This window comes from Paroedura picta, chromosome 7, assembly GCF_049243985.1.
Source record: "Paroedura picta isolate Pp20150507F chromosome 7, Ppicta_v3.0, whole genome shotgun sequence".
In the NCBI taxonomy this organism is placed as follows: domain Eukaryota; kingdom Metazoa; phylum Chordata; class Lepidosauria; order Squamata; family Gekkonidae; genus Paroedura; species Paroedura picta.
Genome location: NC_135375.1, coordinates 26,711,019 through 26,729,130, shown reverse-complemented (window position 1 = coordinate 26,729,130; position 18,112 = coordinate 26,711,019). Strand labels below are relative to the sequence as shown.

Here is an 18,112-nt window from a genome sequence, read left to right as displayed (position 1 = left end):
GTTCTTCAGAAACCCTGGTCAAGATCGGTCCTGTTCCTTCATCTTACCATCTACCACCCACTCCCAGCAAAACCCCCCACACCAACAAGCATGATGTTTTCAGACATATCAACAACAGGGGCAGTCAAAGCTACCATGCATGCTGGGCAGTTGCACTAGACCCATGCTGGAGCAGGCATGCTAGAAACCATCACCACTTTGCAGTTACGGATGCCAGCTCCAGGTTGGGAAATATCTGGAAATTTGGGCGGTAGAGCCCTGGGAGGTTGTGGTTTGGGGAGGAACATCAATAGACTAATACCATGGAGCCCACCTTCCAAAGCACCCAGGTGAAGTGATCTCTGTAGAATGGAGAGCTGCAGTAATACTGGAAAATCTCCAGCCACCACCTGGAGGTTGGCAAGCCTACCTAGCAGCCAACTGCCCCAAGGATCCTGCTGCTACTATTTCTGATTCTCCCATGCTGCCTGACAGTGAGGTAGGGGAGGGTTGGCTATAACGTGCCCTGGGACGTCTCCAAATGAATAGATGGGGCATGAAGCTCCCTTATACCGACCCAGTTTGTTGGTCCATCAAGATTTGTACTGTCCACTCAGCACCTTCACAGAGATGTCACTGCAATGGCTGGGAGGAGAGGAAGCAGGTAGGCAGCTGGGGGGACCACAGCCACTGCGGTGTGGGACAGCAGGTGGGGGAGATTGATGGGAGGCATAAAGAGAGAGGAGTGGGGTGGGGAAGAAAGTGAGAAAAGGTGATGGGTAAGGGGCAGAAAGTGACAGAAAGCATGATGAGTTTGGACGGCAGATAGAGAAAAAGAGCATGATGGGATGGGGACAAAAAGAGAAAAGGGTGATGGAAGAAGGCAGAAAGTGACAGGAATGGAGGGGGGAGAGAGAGAAGGGGTGGCAGAAAAGAATGAGAGAGATGAAGGGGGAGATGGAAACAGAAGGAGGGGAAATGGATTAGCTGCTCCCATAAGTTTCTTGCAGGTCCTGGCTTGTTCTCTTATAAAAGCATCTTGAGTTCTTCCATCATACTACAGTTTTAACTCCTTTAGAAAAATGCCCTCCTGAAATGAAATGGTCTCCGCTAATTAACACAGTGATACTTTCATATCTCTGGGTCCTTGGGCTAAGTAGAGTGGAGCAAGTAATGTGTACAGGAATAAAGTAACCACGCCTTTTCTGAAGAAAAAGATTTACTAACATTGAAATTGAGAGTCCCCTGGAGGAATACGAGCTGGAATGTACAAATGCTTCCTAGGAAATCCTGGAGAGGGAAAACAGGTCAAAGGTCACTCTGGGTAGCAGACATTCCTAAACAGATGAAATGCAGCCTACATGCGTATTCAGGGAAACTGACTTCACTCTGATAGCTCCCAAAATGAAGCTGGGGCATCGGAAAAGTGGGGAGCAGCTGCCCATTTATGTGGGCCACAATGGTTCTATTCCAGATTAATTCTACATTTCAAAGCACGTTGGAGGTCACATTCACTGAATGCAATGATTCGGTATGCTTTCCCAAGCTACAGGTCCAAAACAGAAGCTTCATTCACAGCTGCAAGAAAGCAAGTGTCAGAGCTTCCATGTGTGGAAATGAGCCTGTGGAAATCATGTTGTATGTGGGTAGCTCCAAACTGGATTTCTTTTCATTAGAAGGCATAGTCAGCCAACATATAACATGATTTGCCTAGGCCCGTTTCCACTTCACTGCCCCAGCCGCCGTGTAGGAGCACGAATCCGGGGTGGAGGAGGTACTACATTTCCTCTTAATGTATGGGTAAGCCTGAACCTTGGAAGGCCAGATCCTGAAGATGAAACTGAAATATTTTGGCCACCTCATGAGAAGGAAGGACTCCCTGGAGAAGAGCCTAATGCTGGGAGCGATCGAGGGCAAAAGAAGAAGGGGACGACAGAGAATGAGGTGGCTGGATGGAGTCACTGAAGCAGTCGGTGCGAGCTTAAATGGACTCCGGGGAATGGTAGAGGGCAGGAAGGCCTGGAGGATCATTGTCCATGGGGTCGCGATGGGTCGGACACGACTTCGCATCTAGCAACAACAAAGCCTGAACCTGTCAGGAATTGAAGGAAAACTGTTCCCAAGAACTCTGAAAAACCCCTGTCAAAATTAGTTGGGGTGACTAAGATGATTTTATGATAAATGTAAATATAAATAAATATAATAAATAAATAAGCACATGTTACTGATTGTTACATTATAATCTTGTCACCCACGCAGAGTTGGCACAAGAAGGGTGGGTTATCGGAATAAACATTTATTTATTCATTCATTCATTATTGATTTACCCTGAATGTGAGGTAGGGACAATCTTTTTTGGAAATATCTTTCCATAATTAAAAACCACCTGAAGCCAAGTTAAACCTCAGTAATTTATCCATCGGTAAATACACAATATCTAACCCTTATATCCAAATGGAACTCTTGAGCTGCATTGGCTCTTATTTTCCAGGATTTGTGTGCATTCAGAACACTTTGTACATAGCTTTTGCAAAAGGTTAGGAATAAGCAATGAGAAAATGCACTCCAGGACAGGCAGTCTGTGTGTGTGTGTGTGTGTTACTACTCAAGGTTGTATTGACCGCAAACAATGGCAACAGTGCCAGGCAGGGGGGAAACATGCCAGGGAACCACTCTATTGGAGCAGCAAGAGATCAAGAAACTTGACTCATGGTCGTAAGTTTACATAACATTTGCATGGAACTTCTCATGCTTGTTGGTCTCCACTTTATCCTTTGAGCCTAGTCCCAATCTTTGTAGGCGTATTGCCAAAAGCAGACCAAATTTATCTGTGTGATCAACAAGAAAGCACTCAGCAGGAATAAGGTTCTGGATAAACCTTGATTTGCAAATTAGAAAGTTTGCACCCTTGTTAAGTTTGCACAAACCGACTTGGACTACAGTACATCGAGGTGTCCTGCTTTATATACCTAAACAGTCCAAGGTCGTTCCTTCTAAGTTATTTATAATAAAATTACTTATTGGCTAATCATAGGAATGATTTTTTTTTACACCTATATTTCAATTAGTCTACATGGTGGTAATCTTTGATATAGGCTCTTATTGTGTGAAGCACATATACTGGATCAGACAAAAGGTTTGTTTAATCCTGTATGCACAGTTTGCATGGTTTACCAGATAAATGCATCTAGGATACCCAATAGCAGCCCATGAAGACAGCAACTCGTGTCTGTTTTATCTCGGCAGCATGAGCTATTCAAAAACACATTGCCTGAAAACCTGGAAATTCAGATTTATCTGTTAGGCCAAAGATTATGTTGCTTTTGTTTTGCTGTCAAATCACAGTTAACTTACGGTGACCCCATAGGATTTTCAAGACAAGAGATGAACAGAGATGACTTGCCACTGCCTGGGTCTGCATAGCAACCCTGGACTTCTTGGGTGGTCTCCCATCTAAGAACTAACCAGGGTCAAATCTGCACTTTGCTTTTTATCCTCTCCCGGCCTGAATAAATTCCTCCCCTCTGCAGTGTATTCAATTTCCATTTTGATTTTGGGTGCTTTAAATTTTCCCTCTGTAACATCCATGATTGATCCACAGTGACCCTACCTTTCCCCCGTGTTATCCAGGAGTGGATATAAGTCACTATATTTGAAGAACCAGCTTTTAAAGCCCCCAGTATAAGTGTAGATGTTCTGTGTTTGGTGGATTAACTTCCTGCCCTTGCCTGCAACACAGTCTTCCCTGATTGACCAGGTCATCAGTTCAAGGAATTCCAAGTTCCCAGTTGCAAGATTTCCCTCCCAAGACTTATTTTTGCCTTCATTTTGGAATCTCCAGAAGCCCACACTTCTCTCAGCAGAGATTTGTCTCTTGGATTTATTTCCCTCCTCATTCTCTGTGAGGCTCCTGTCTCCAATCCTCTCTCTCCTTCCCCCCCCCCCTTGTTCAAGAAAAGGAAAAGAGAACCTCCTGCTGTGCTTGGCTCCCTTCCCCGCTCTGAGCTTCCCTAATCAAGTGCAGAACACCTTCTGTTTCAATTCAGGGGGAGGGAGGAAAACCTGGGTTCAAATCTGAATTTAGCAGGATCAACAATGGAAAAAACAAATTAAGTGCAGAATCAGCCCAGGGCTGACCTGACTTAGCTTCTGACAAGATCAAACTAGCCTGGGCTATCCAGGTCAAGCTATAGACCAATGCCACTGTTTATTTAAGCTGTGTTAGGAAGCATCTAAGAAATCGCTAAATAAAGGTAAAGGTAAAGGTATCCCCTGTGCAAGCACCGAGTCATGTCTGACCCTTGGGGTGACGCCCTCCAGCGTTTTCATGGCAGACTCAATACGGGGTGGTTTGCCAGTGCCTTCCCCAGTCATTACCGTTTACCCCCCAGCAAGCTGGGTACTCATTTTACCAACCTCGGAAGGATGGAAGGCTGAGTCAACCTTGAGCCGGCTGCTGGGATCGAACTCCCAGCCTCAATGGGCAAAGCTTTCAGACGGCTGCCTTACCACTCTGCGCCACAAGAGGCTCTAAATCGCTAAATACTCCCTCTCTATTAATTATTCACTCAGGAATTTAGTAAAGCAAGTAAATAGTAAAGCTAGCTTGTTTGTATGTGTACATTTAGCCTCCATTTGAGGAGGTCAGCTCTCAGACACATACGCACAAATATATTATGGTGTTAGAATCAGCCTCTCTCTTTCTAGTCTTCCAGCCAGCCAGCACTCAAGTTTCTGGCTGTCACACAGACAAAGGACAGAGGGTCAGCAGAGAAGGCAGGACTGTGCCTTATCTAATAACTAGCTTAGAATAGGTTTCCCCAGAGAGAAGTCTTGCCGCACCTGGTGTTCAGCCATCAGATGGTTAATCAAGGACCAGCTGATTAATTCGCATGTGTCTTGCCACAAGCACAATGGTCACATTAGTATTTCCCAAACACGGAATCCATGTCCATTTACGGTAAGCCTTCACCGTTTCCTGCCTGGAACTGACTGTTCCCCAAATCCAATTTAGACTCTTCGAATTGCTCAACAAGCCCCCATGTTGCTGATCAGGCCAAGACTGCCTCCTAACATGCCTCTTCTCCACCTGGACATCTTCCCACCTTTTACCTGATTTAGAACTTTCCCCCCTAGTGCCCTGATGTATTCCTTTCTCCCCCATGTTCACCTAAGTTCTCTCCAAACCTTTGGGTTTGTTTTTGTTTTTTTAATGCTGCCTACCTTATAACTGCAAGCCTCTTGTGGCGCAGAGTGGTAAGGCAGCCGTCTGAAAGCTTTGCCCATGAGGCTGGGGGTTCAATCCCAGCAGCCGGCTCAAGGTTGACTCAGCCTTCCATCCTTCCGAGGTCGGTAAAATGAGTACCCAGCTTGCTGGGGGGTAAGCGGTAATGACTGGGGAAGGCACTGGCAAACCACCCCGTATTGAGTCTGCCATGAAAACGCTAGAGGGCGTCACCCCAAGGGTCAGACATGACTCGGTGCTTGCACAGGAGATACCTTTACCTTTACCTTTTTACCTTATAACTGAGGAAGGACCCTTGCACTGGATGTTTTTGTGAGAACACCACCCTTGTGTTCACAACTGCTAAGCCCCAACCTGCTGCAATCATAGAATCATAGAGTTGGAAGGGGCCATACAGGCCATCTAGTCCAACCCCCTGCTCAACGCAGGATCAGCCCTAAGCATCCTAAAGCATCCAAGAAAAGTGTGTATCCAACCTTTGTTTGAAGCCTGCCAGTGAGGGGGAGCTCACCACCTCGAAGAAACATGATCGTGTCTATTACATACCATGAAGCATTTGCAGTCCAGACAGTTCTATCTTGGGATTCAAACTTCTGCTTGTTTTTATTGTTGAGCAGATTGGAAGGATGTCTATAAGCAAGGACAAGCCCAGCCTTTCTTAACTCTTTTCCATTGAGAAACCCCTGAAATATTCTTCAGGCTTTGAAGTGGCATGATCATGCAGAATATGGTTGGGGAGCCCACCTGCAACCCCTCCCCTTCCCACCCCCTTCAGGCCCATCATTGCTAATTTGGGGAGGGGGAGTTCAATCCCAGCAGCCAGCTCAAGGTTGACTCAGCCTTCCATCCTTCCAAGGTCGGTAAAATAAGTACCCAGCTTGCTGGGGGGTAAACAGTAATGACTGAGGAAGGTACTGGCAAACCACCCCGTATTGAGTCTGCCATGAAAACGCTAGAGAGCGTCACCCCAAGGGTCAGACATGACCTGATGCTTGCACAGGAAGCAGGTCAACATGTAGTCATATCACCTGTTAAATGTTTAGAAATGTAAAAAAATATTTTGAAACAATGAACTCCCTCCCAGCTTGGTGTAGTGGTTAGGAGCGTGGACTTCTAATCTGGCAAGTCAGATTTGATTCTCTCCTCCCCTACATGCAGCCAGCTGGGTGACCTTGGGCTTGCCGCAGCACTGAGAGAGCTGTTCTGACCTTGCAGTTATATCAGGGCTCTCTCAGCCTCACCGACCTCACAGGGTATCTCTTGTGGGGAGAGGAAAGGGAAGGCAATTGTAGGCCGCTTTGTGACTCCTTCGGGTAGAGAAAAGTGGCATATAAGAACCAACACTTCTTCTACAAAGAAAAAGATGTGTCAAAGCAACAGCAAACCAGGACAGCACCAGATGCAACCAAGCATAAGATATTAAAAATTAAAGGAAAGGAGCTTTATTAACCTTTCAGTCCCACCTCCTGAATATGCATGCGCACACGTGCACACACACACACAGAGTAATTTTTGGTTTGAACCTTCAACTTCATGAAAATTCAGCACAGAACTGGTTTTTTTTAATCTGCCAAAATCCCCCAAACTATTCTCCCACATACAATCAGAAATAAAGCCACAAAGGACAGAATTACATGTCAAAGTATGTAAAATAATGAATGTCTTCTTTCATTTTCTTTCTTTCTCTCTCACGTTCACCCAGACCTTTTAACCTCCCACAAAACAATGGAAAGTCCACCCTTTTCCTGTTTTCATTGTTCTGACATTTCAAGTGAGAAAAGTTCTCTGAAGGATTTATTAAGAAAAAAAAAAACACTCTCAAAGCCATTTACAAGCAAAGAGGAAATAGACCAATGAATGTAAATTTCTAGCTGTAACTTCTGTATGCAGAAAGTGAGAATGGACTGTCTGATGTGGTGCTTTATTAAATTTGTGCTTGGTACGTTGCCTTACTAAACAAGTCAGACCGGTGTAGAACGGTTTACTTTAGCATGATGCTTCAAAGATTGTTTACAGGTGTAGATCCTAACATTCCCCTTCCTTCCCCTTCATCAAGTAATAAAAAGTTCAGGACAGTTACACTTCCATTAGGTAAGGAAAGCTCTTAGATTTGTAGTATCTTTGTAGTAATCCCCTGAAACCATGGTTGGGGGCTGTTAAACCTAGATAAACAAGGAAGGATAGCCCAGCCCTCCAGTCCCAGATGCCACAGTAAGGTTGGCATTTTGAAATATTGCACCAACCTCAAAAATGCTCAAAGCTAGACTTGGTGTTCTGACTTGTGGTAAATTAACAAAGCAAAGACCACTCTGTGGTTTTCCTTTATAGATCTTGTTTCTTGGTTCTAGCAAAGATCCATTATCCTGGAAATCTGATGGCCTTATTGCCAAGAACCCGAGCTTCTATAATCCACTTTGCTGAGAAATGGTTGTATAAATATAGCCAAGTTTGGATGGTGAAGTGAAATGGTATATTAGCAGACACATGTGAAGACCTGTTTGTGATTGTTGTACTATCTGCCATCATTCCAGGAAAATAAAGAGGAGCTCTCAGAAATCATTACCGTCCCTCACCCGGCATCAATAGTGTTCTGATGGTGTATTTCTCTCAGTTGTGCAGATTTTGCTTGAGCTAGAACTGAACACGGACAAGCAAGGACATAAGCCTGACTAGCAAATGTAGATTAGATAGATCTATCATATTTCCAATAGCCACTTATGGTTATGAAAGCTGGACGATGAAAAAATCAGACAAGAGAAGAATCCATTCATTTGAACTCTGGTGTTGGAGAAGGCTTCTGCAGGTTCCCTGGATGGCAAAATCACAAACAAGGAAATACTACAGTGCCTAAAGCCTGATCTGTCACTAATAGGCAAAATCATGAAACTCCAGCTCACTAATTTTGGCCACATTATGCAATCCAACTCATTGGAGAAAGCAATTGTGCTAGGATTGGTCAGTGGAAAAAGTAAACTAGGCCAACAGAGAACACAGTGGTTAGATACAATCAAAATGGACACTGGCCAGGACATTTCACAACTAAAAGAAACGATGCAAGATCGGAAATCGTAGCAGCAGTTGTGCCATAGGATTGCCAAGAGTTGGACTTGACCGAATGGCTAACATCATCATCATATAATAAATTTGGCATTGGCAGTTTGCCAGTCCAAAAATAAGACACAGATACAATAGAAATAAGGACACAAGTGGAAGTTATGTGGGTCTTTTACTCTATTTTTTCCTCATAATTCTTCTGACAATCCTAACCTTGCATTTCCTTCATAATATTTACACAGCTCTAAGGTAATGCAAAATTGAATGGGGGAGGGAGGGTTTCTTAACTTCTTGCATTCTGGTTCTGCTCTAGAAATGTCACTCAGAAGATTTAATTTTTGTTTTACTTACACGGTACGCGAATCCAGCTGAAGTTGGGGCATTTATAGCAACTAATAGGTAGGTGTGAGGGGAAAGCCCTTTCCTCCTCTCCTGCTACCTGAGAACTTCTTAACAGAAGGTGGCCAGGTTTAAATTTGGAACTTCTAAGCACAAAGCAGGTGCTTGCACCCAAGCTATGCCCTCCTACTGTGGATAAAAGCTTCTTACCACATGATGTCACATGTATCTATGTACATCATCTATTCCTATACATACTTATTCCAACGTAGAGCCAGGTTCAAGTCCAATCACACTTTACCCTGGAAATCTTGCTGGCATGCTGGTAGCCATCTATTTAGTCAAAATGGTCCTGGGAAAAGAACACAAGAACATTGGTTTTTATATAGACTCCTCCGTTCTTGCTTAGATTCCAGGAAAGTGTTGTGTTCAGTGAATACCAACTTGTTGGTGATTCCCAGGCCCAAAGATGTCTGCCTGGCCTCAGCTAGAGACTTTTTTGGATCTGGATTTGGTCTGGTGGAATGAGCTGCCAGCTGAGATACAGGCCTTAAGAGAACTATCAAAGTTCCACAGAGCCTGTAAAATGGCATACTTCCACCAAGCCTATGGCTGGGGCCATAGGCCTAAATACTAAGTAGGCCTCGCCATACTCCCCCTCACGTTCCTACCTCCTTTCCCTTCTTTTTCTATGGGGCCATATATTGGTGCGTAGAACTGATGCTGCTGGTGGGAACTGGAGGGAAAGTTCGTATTGGATTTTATTATGTTTTAAGGTATTTATTGATTTTTATTTCTATGTTATATTGCCTGTTGTGTAAACCACCTTGAGCCCCCATGCAGAGAAGGGTAGTATAAAAGCTCATGAAATAAACCCAATATAAAAAGGTAAAGGTATCCCCTGTGCAAGCACCGGGTCATGTCTGACCCTTGGGGTGACGCTCTCCAGCGTTTTCATGGCAGACTCAATACGGGGTGGTTTGCCAGTGCCTTCCCCAGTCATTACCTTTTACCCCCCAGCAAGCTGGGTACTCATTTTACCGACCTCGGAAGGATGGAAGGCTGAGTCAACCTTGAGCCGGCTGCTGGGATTGAACTCCCAGCCTTATGGGCAAAGCTTTCAGACGGCTGCCTTACCACTCTGCGCCACAAGAGGCTCAAAAAACCCAATACAGCCAACCACAATTAAGACCTTCTTTGCCAATATATGGGTAGAGACATCCACCTGAGGGAAAGAGGCACCATAGAATCCTCTGTTGTCACTGCTCTCTACAATAGACCAATGATCAGGTTGCTGGCTTGGAGTACCAGCAAAAGTACCAGCTGGCTTGAGTACCAGCTGTATCAGCTGATAAAGCTGGCTGAGTAAACTATACATAGATATATGGGGAATCAACTGAAGCACACGGCCAATTTCACTCCAGAAAAAATTCCCCCCTACCCACAGCTGTCAAAACTCTGGAAAGCCAAAGAAAACCAACAAATGTTGCGGGTAGCTCTGCTCCAGGGCATGCAAAAGCTGGCTTCCGTCGGCTTGCCCACAACTCAACGGGGTTCTGAATAAAGTGGCCCCTTCTCAGGAAACTGTTTTGCTGCGTGAGCATCACTGGCTCGGCCTTTAGGTTTATACTTCACACGAAAATAGAAAGAGGAGCTAAGGCACATTTCCTTCCTACTTCTGCCTAAGGCTGCATTCAGGATCATTTCCAACCTGTTTGTTTTACTTAGGCCTTGTTTTATGCTTTAATGGTTGGAGACAACCATTGGATTTGTTTGTATTCACTTGAGATTGAATTGCATGGGAAACATTTTGATTAGTTCACTACATATGCTAACCTTTATGCTTAACAATCTCCCAGAAAGGCCCAAAATCCTCTGCATTTCATCTCTTATTTGGAATCATTGATGTGAACAAGTAGATTGCAATGTAACTGTGACCAGTATAATGCAACGCAGTTTGTAATGGTATAGCAATATATTTTTTCTCTGGTCTGCGAACAGAGGAGACAGCCAAATGCTCTCCTTCAGAGAAGATGATGCCCTAAGATGCTTCCATGCTTGAGAGGAGGGGAAGGGGGCACAAGGACAAGGTCTCACCTATCTGCTAATTATTTATTTGCTCATTATTCTCTTAATGTGGGCATCTTTATTGTGCACAAAATGTTTCCCATACAATTCAGTCTCAAGTGAATACAAATGAATCCAGATTGCTGGTTTCTTCTGTTTATCTATGGAATTTGTTAATCATTTTCATTATGCTGTATGTAAATTAACTCTTATACTTTGCCTATAATTATGAGCTGATTACCTCCATTCTACAACATTGCACCTGAGGATGTGTGTGTACACATGACAGCTCATGCCTTGAATAAAACTTGGTTGGTCTTAAAGGTGCCACCGGACTCTACATTTGTTCTGCTGCTTCAGACCAACACAGCTTCCCACTTGAATGCTGACAGATTTGCCAATAGTACAAACAACCCCATCTTCCACTGAGGTAGATGTAAAGCAGCGTTGACCTCTGTACTCTGACATTTGCTTACTTGGAAAGTCTCAGGTGGGGAAAGAAGAGCCTCACTTGCATTTCTGCTTCTACCAGGAATCACCTTATACTGGGGGGGGGGGGGCATGGAGAAGCCTACATTGGATGCTCCAAGGTGAGTTGAAGCAATGGACCTCCCGAAATGCAGCATGCTCAGCATGACAGCCATTCGACTGCCTTTAATGTGTCATCCAAAAGGAACACTGCTGCAGTTCAAAAATTTATGTCATGCAAAAACTGCCTTTGGTTAGATTCAAGTGATTAGCTATGTTGGGCTGAAGTAGCTGAACACAATTTGAGTCCAGGGTGCCTTTAAGAATAGCAAAGTTTTATTCAAAGTATAATCTTTCATGTGCATGCACATGTCTGAAGAAATCTTTTGGAGGAGAAGTGTGCATGCACACAAAAGCTGATGCCTTGAATAAACCTTCTGTTGGTCTTACAGGTGCCATTGGACTCCAATTTAGTTCTGCATTTGGTTAGCTTAAACATAACACTCCTCTGCATTGATGCGGTAAGAGACTCCTAGCAGTTATTAGCCTCTTTATAGACAAATAATCAGACACAGAAATCCAAAGTTATTGGAATGATGTAAAGTAAATGGACAGGAAAGAAATGCAAGCAAATAAAAACAAGTATTTGGAAAAAAAATATGTCAAAGAAACACTGACTAAGGTCATATATCTGAAAGCAAGAGTTTGTGGCATCTCTGGTTTATCACAATATGTTCATAGCGCAATGGCAAAGTGATTGTACAATACAATGCCATGTACTTTGTTGGAGTGAGACCCATACACTCCATCAGCATTAATGCCCAAGATGTTTGTAATATGATTGTGGACGCGCCAAACACATGAGCCTCTTTCATATGGTTTGGGGTCATGGCTGGCCAAATTGTTTTCGAAATATCAGCTTCAAAATATACACTTGGCTACAATGCTGGGAAAGCAGATTCCTTTGTACATTCATCTATATTCATATGTCACTTGCCACAAAACTAAAATAGGCTGAATTTTTAATTTCACACACTTGAGAAGTTGTGAGATCCAACTTCTCGTATGAGAGAAGACTAAGAAAACAATTCTAAGTATTTCTGCTCAGAAGTATAGAATCATAGAATCATAGAATCATAGAGTTGGAAGGGGCCATACTAGTCCAACCCCCTGCTCAACGTAGGATCAGCCCTAAGCATCCTAAAGCATCCAAGAAAAGTGTGTATCCAACCTTTGCTTGAAGACTGCCAGTGAGCAAAGGTTGGATACACAGTAGGATGCATTTTGTTCAGATTTTCACTCAAAGTGTTTTTAGGATTGCAGCCTGTGGTACATCAGGTGGATAGGTACAGTTAGCAGACACATTCTGCTGCTGGGGACATAATCAGAGAACAGTAGCAATCTTACCATACTCAGATCCAAAGTTATGGGACCCAGTAAATAGTTGGTGGCTTTTGACAGCTATGCCCAGAATAGGTCTGAGTCAGATCTCTGTCCAGGAATCCGATTTTAATGCCAGGGTTTAATTTCCCGGTACCATTTTCACTCCTTGAACATATGTATTACAGATGGAAATGTACTCTCCAGCTGCCCAGACTCCAGATTGGAGACGAAATCAGAGCTGTTCCACTTATGATTGAAGCCTAAAAACATCGCTGAATTGAGCTAGCCTCCCTGTCAAAGCCCCAATTATACACCACAGGGCCAGTAGAAGAAGAGTTGGTTCTTATATACCACTTTTCTCTACCCAAGAGTCTTAAAGCGGCTTACAATCGCCTTCTCTTTCCTCTCCCCACAACAGGTGAGGTGGGTGAGGCTGAGAGAGCCCTGATATCACTGCTAGGTCAGAAGAGCTTTCTCAGTGCTGTGGCAAGCCCAAGGTCACCCAGCTGGCTGCATGTGGGGGTGGGCAGATTCAAACCTGGCTTGCCAGATTAGAAGTCTGCACTCCTAACCACTACACCAAGCTGGCTTTCCATTGTACTTCCATTGTAGTTATTAAAACAGGCAACTAACAGTACAACTGTTTTTAGATGTCTTAGACTTTTAACTATTTAATGTTTATTCCATTCATATATTTATTTTATGTTACACTGTGATGTACTCTGTCCTGAGTCCAAAGAGAAAAGGTTGGAAACAAGTAAAATCTAATCATAAATTCTACAGGCAGTGCTTTCCAAGCATTCAGAGTGTACCCTCTGTTGAATTGCTGACTGTCATGATAAGGTTGGCCCCAGAAACATGGAAAATCTAACAAATATGACATGAAGGACCAAATTTAAAGGTTACATAAATTGATTTTAATTATATAAGAGATGGAAAACAAACCTTTAGTATTTAGAGGTCATTATAGTCTCATGTTTCAACTCAGCTACTAAAAAGATAGGCAGAAATACACACTTACACAGAAACCATGTGTGGCTGCATGGTTACAAATGGTTAGGATAGGGGAGCCCCAAGGCTGCAAGAAATACTCCAAATATTTTAAATACCTGTAGGCAAAAAGCCCCTAAATGTTACAAACCCTGTCTGAAATGCATACAGGCCTATTTATGTGCTTAGCTGGTTCAGGCTCAATATTTCTACTGGGTTTGAAGGGTGGGTAGGAAGCCGAGTTGCCATTTGCAAAAAAGTCTCAGGACTGAACCTTTGATAATAAGATGTCACTATAATGAACACACCATTAAACAACATGAACATATGGCATCCATTTCCTAGGTTTTGGGGTTTGTTCAAGGGAGCCTGGGATATGTAGCCTGATCCTTGTTGTACTTGCATATATCTTCTCATATCTTTCGTTTTGTCGTTTCTTTGGGGTTTTCCTGCCATTTCTCCACTTCTTCCTATGACTCTCTATTATTTCCTCTGCTGGCAACCACAATTTCTTCTCTTTTTTTTCCGTTCTCTTTTAACATAGCAAGTTGCAAATACTGTTGTGTAGCCTCCTCGAACATCTCAAGTGTGTGTGTGAAGCTTCGGGGGGGGGGGGCAGGATCCCGACAGAGGTGGCCAAGTGGGAGATCTCTTAATCAGGTCTACTCTCAGCCTGCATGCCCCCCTAGGAGTGGATTCTCACTGGTTGGGGAGATGGATGACTGAAACTAGAACCTCTGACCTCTCATCATCCAATATGTACCACAGCCTATGTCCTCCAGCCATTCAGCCACACTTGATGGATGGCACCAGCCTTCTCCATGCTCAACTCTTCCCTCTTCCTTTCTATAATATTTAGGATAAATGCAAAGAACATTTTCCCCCATTGCATCTTGAAGAAAAAGGCTCTGACTCATGAAAGCTTGTACTTGTCTTTAAGATGCCTCTGGACTTCTGCTAGAGCAGTGCCTCTCAACCTTGGGGTCGTGACCCCATTTGGGGGTCGCTTGACCCCTTCCCCGAGGTCGCCAGGTTGCCTGCGGCGGCTGTCAGTGGCGGGCAGAGGAGGTGGTGGCCAGTGGCTGGCGGAGGCAGGTGGAAGCGTTAGAGCCATGTCAATGGCTGCCTCCACACTGCCTCAATTGTGCGCACGCACACGCCACCCGCACAGTACACACACACATACATGCTGCTGCTGCCGTCACACCAGCTGCCACTGAGTCTGGGTCACGGAGGAGGTAAGGTTGAGAACCGCTGTGCTAGAGTGTTCATCTAAGATCCCATCTCCAGCGTGCTAGGGAAGCTTGCCGGACGGCCACGGACTTCTCTCTCTGCCTAACCGAACAGGGTCATTGTGAGGACAGAATGGGGGAGAGGAAAACAATGTATGCTGCTTTGGGTCACAGTGTTTCCTTTTGCTTTAAGAGGAAAATCCAGAGAACATTTTCCTGGGACTAAGCTCCATTGAGAAGACCTGCCTAAAAATCCGAGTTGGCAGTGTATGTATTTCATTTGTTGTTGTTGCCTTCAAGTTGCCCCTATGGCACCCCTGTAGAGTTCATTCAAAGGTGGCTTTCCGTTGCCTGGCTCTGCACAGAGACTCTAGTATTCCTTGGTGGTCTCCCATCCAAATACTGAGCAGGACTGACCCTGCTTGGCTTCTGAGATCTGACCAGATCAGGTTTGTTTGGGCCGTCCAAGTCAGGGCTCAGTTCATTTACAGCCAGCCTTTCTTGGCGAGACCCACCTTTCCCCGGTTTAATTTTGTTTAAGGACGAATCAACTCGTAACAAGGACCTGGTTCCACGTTGGAAAAGTACACATTCCTTGGTAAAGATTTATTGAAAAGGAAACAAAAATGCAGCATGTAATAAAACAGGTATTTAATACAGGTATTTAAATACATTTTATAGTATTAAGATTTAACTTCATTTAGCAGCAAGTTATATTCCTAATGTGCATTTTATGATCTATATATATTTGAGTGCCCTGGCTGTGTTCAGGCAGGCCCCTCAGCTCTTAGTAAAGGTCTTTTCCCTCCTGTTCCTTTGTTTGATTTTAGTAGTTAGAAATGTGAAGTTGGACAGGGTACATCTGCATTTTAACAGAAGTTACCTTTTTTGGAAATATGATATCTCAGCTCTCAGCTTTCCATCACACTTAGCAATGTGACTGCACTCAGACACAAAATTTAAGACCAACACCAATGTTATAGACCAGGGGTAGTCAAACTGCGGCCCTCCAGATGTCCATGGACTACAATTCCCAGGAGCCCCTGCCAGCATTCACTGGCATTCACTGGCAGGGGCTCCTGGGAATTGTAGTCCATGGACATCTGGAGGGCCGCAATTTGACTACCCCTGGTTTACATCCATGTCTCTTATCACTTAATGCCGACTCTTTAAACGCCAAACAGATTGGAGATTTTGTGAAGACCCGGCAGGCACCCTACTTTCGCAGCATGACAAACGGGTGTGCCTATATGGCCAGCCAAGGGGGCTTCTTCCCATCACGACCTACATAGGCACGACTCACCACTGCCCCGCAGGCGACCTACAACCACCTGGGAAAGCAAAGCGGGGGGGGGGTGGAACAGAGCGAATCCCCGCGCTCCAGGCGCGAGGCCCCCTCTCCGGCGCGCAGGCGCCGCGGCTGCAAGGACCGGAATCCGGCCCCCTCCCCTTCTGGAAGCTCCCTTGACGCGACCAGGGCCCGAAATCCTGGCAGCCGGAGGCCAGTTACGGGAAGCGGCTCTCCTCCCGTCTGCCACGCCCCCTGGCGCGACGTCACCGCCCTGCCGGCCAATGGCGGCGCTGGGGCTCTGCGGGAGGGGGGGCCGTCAGTCAGAGCGCGGCGGGGCGCCTGAGGGACGGTGGTCACTGCGGTTCGAGAGCCCCGATGGTCGCGGGACCCGGGGCGGCCTCAGGGCGCACACGCAACGCGGCGGCGAGGGGGGAGGTGAGTAGTGGCGGCGGGGGCGGGCGGGCCTTTCGTGCCGGGGGCGTCTTTCGTGGCGGAAAGGGCCTGCGGCCACAGGCAGGCCTAACCCCCGGGCGAACTTGGCCGTGGCCGAGGGAGCGACGCCCCGCTCGGCGGCCGGACCCGGGTGCGTCGTCGCCTGCGCGGGGGAGCGGGTCGTGAGTTGCGGGCCGGCTTTCGGACTCCCGGCAAGGCAGGAGGGGGTGGCAAGTGGGCACTTCGGACGGAGCGACCCGTGTAGCTGCCGTTCACGCGTTTGCACGGTTCCGACGAGACGCCGCCCGGGTTAAGGCGCAGTCCCGCGGGGGTAGTCAACCTGTGGTCCTCCAAATGTCCATGGACTACAATTCCCATGAGCCCCTGCCAGCGTTTGCTGGCAGTGGCTCATGGGAATTGTAGTCCATGGACATCTGGGGGACCACGGGTTGACTGCCCCTCCACCAGCGACATGTTTGAATCGGGTATCCGGGGCAAAGTGGGGGGCTCCCCTGTTCTCTTACCTGTTAGGTGAGGAGTTGAGGGTTATGGTGCGCGCCAGCTGGCCAGGATCGCCTTCAAGGTGATGGTGGTATTTATGGACTAAATAATTGGTAAATAAATAAATGTTCTATTTGTATGCTTTCCCATCCTTGTTAGCTCGGGGGTAGTGGACAGCATTTTAAAGCAGTACATCTTAAGCGGTAAAACAACAGCCCTTTGATAAAAACTGCCTCCTGTTATTGACTCTTATATGGAGGGGGCAGGTATTGAGAGGAGTAATGTGGGAATACAGCTGGTGTTGCCTTATGCGCTTGGATTGAAGGGGCTTCCTGTGATCTCTCCAGTCTCATGACTGCTTACTCCATATCTCTTGTTCTGTCTGTCCCCTGCAGACTGATAGTTTATCTTCTGCCCATCTGAGTTCACAGGGGGTGAACCTGTGGGCTGCTCATAGAAATTCTGTTCGTCTGTAAGGTGCAACTGGGCTTCTGTTCTTGTGTCTGGGTTGCATCAGTTCAGAGGAAAATATCACATTACTATATGGATAAAATTTTAAATAAACCACACTGGGAGATAATGTGGTCTTCACTTGTTTTCGGTGTGTATTTACTTCAAAGCATTTTTTGGGGGGGGAGCACTGTTATTTTTAATTGGGGAAGCAGCATAAGACTGTTTAACTCTTCCCTGCTATTTCCCTCATCAAACTACCAGGTCTTTCATTGTGAAGTGTTGCATAGGGCACAGGTTATTTATGGGGACCTTGCGACTGAATGTATGCCAGTGTGTACATAAAGGAATTCCCATCTTCCAGATAACTAGATGCTAGGAATATTGATTTAAAATTTTCTTTCTGTTGTCTGTACTTCCATATACAGGAATTTGTTTGTTGAATACATGTCCCTCCATATAAAGTGATCCCTGTGTACTGTCTGAAGCTGCACATCTAAAATATAGGTTCATTACAATGGAATTGTAGTTACCTGCTGCACTTTTATCACATCTGTTCTATACCTCAGTCCCTGTCGCTAACATAAATTAAGCTGAACTACTGGTAGCTACAAATGCTTTTATTCATCATTTAAGCCCCTCCCCCCCTGTTCCCTACCACTTTGTCCATATGTACTGGTA

General features: G+C 45.4%; 1 protein-coding gene across 1 annotated transcript in view; it reads left to right on the top strand.

Moving 5' to 3' along the window:
• The first annotated feature begins 16,328 nt into the window (after positions 1–16,328).
• IL6ST (interleukin 6 cytokine family signal transducer) overlaps positions 16,329–18,112 on the top strand; it is a 34,340-nt gene continuing 32,556 nt past the window's right edge. Inside the window, exon 1 of the mRNA XM_077347150.1 lies at positions 16,329–16,483. The gene's annotated coding sequence lies outside the window, so the exon portion shown is untranslated. The remainder of the gene's footprint in view (positions 16,484–18,112) is intronic.